This window comes from Cicer arietinum, chromosome 3 (assembly GCF_000331145.2).
Source record: "Cicer arietinum cultivar CDC Frontier isolate Library 1 chromosome 3, Cicar.CDCFrontier_v2.0, whole genome shotgun sequence".
NCBI lineage: Eukaryota > Viridiplantae > Streptophyta > Magnoliopsida > Fabales > Fabaceae > Cicer > Cicer arietinum.
The window spans coordinates 41,476,144-41,477,480 of record NC_021162.2 but is presented as its reverse complement, the minus strand read 5'-3'; positions in this window follow the sequence as shown (position 1 = coordinate 41,477,480).

Genomic DNA, 1,337 nt, shown 5'->3' with positions numbered 1-1,337 from the left:
ACTGATTGTCTATAATATGTTCTGTTCTACTGATTGTCTATAATATGTTCTGTTCTACTGATTGTCTATAATATGTTCTGTTCTACTGATTGTCTATAATATGTTCTGTTCTACTGATTGTCTATAATATGTTCTGTTCTACTGATTGTCTATAATATGTTCTGTTCTACTGATTGTCTATAATATGTTCTGTTCTACTGATTGTCTATAATATGTTCTGTTCTACTGATTGTCTATAATATGTTCTGTTCTACTGATTGTCTATAATATGTTCTGTTCTACTGATTGTCTATAATATGTTCTGTTCTACTGATTGTCTATAATATGTTCTGTTCTACTGATTGTCTATAATATGTTCTGTTCTACTGATTGTCTATAATATGTTCTGTTCTACTGATTGTCTATAATATGTTCTGTTCTACTGATTGTCTATAATATGTTTGTGTGCACTGATTGTGAAGTGATTTTGGATCAAAATAATTTTGGATACAAAGATAAAAGACAGCGCTTTTTAAAAAAAATGCCATAAAAAGCTAAAAAGCGCTTTTCATTTCAAATAATTAATTTACAACGTTTAAAAAAAATAAAAACACAAACACATTTACAGCGCTTTTTTTAAAAAGCGCTGTAAAATGTTGTTCTAAAGCGCTTTAATGGTGCACATTTTACAGCGCTTTCTGAAAGCGCTGTAAAATGTACAACAAAAGCGCTGTAAAATGCAGACCCATAATATGAAATTATGGGTGGGCATTTTACAGCGCTTTACTTTTTTGAGAAAGCGCTGTAAAATGCACACCCATATATGAAATTATGGGTGGGCATTTTACAACGCTTTTTTGAGAAAGCGCTGTAAAATGCAGACCATAATATGAAATTATGGGTGTGCATTTTACAGCGTGTGTTAAAAAGCACTCTAAAAGCAGACCCATAACTTATATAATGGGGTGCATATTACAGCGCTTTTTTGTGAAGAAGCGCTGTAAAATGTGCATAACAAGCGCGCGTTGTATTTACATGTTTTATAGCGCTTTTTTAAAAGCGCTGTTGTATCATTTACAGCGCTCGATTCCACAACGCTTATTTTTTTGAAAAAGCGCTGTAAATGGGTTAAAAAAAGCGTTGTAAAATGCGTTTTTTCGCGTAGTGTGTTATGTGTTTATAGTACACTACAAATAATATGCATTCTATTTATTTAATTATAAGATGTAAAATACTAAACATGTAAAGGATCATCCGCAGATGTAAATCACCAGCCTTATGCCTCACGTTTTTAGGTCTTAAAGTTATATTTTTATTTAACTATTAGTAAATAGTAATAAATTTAATTTATTTAGGCT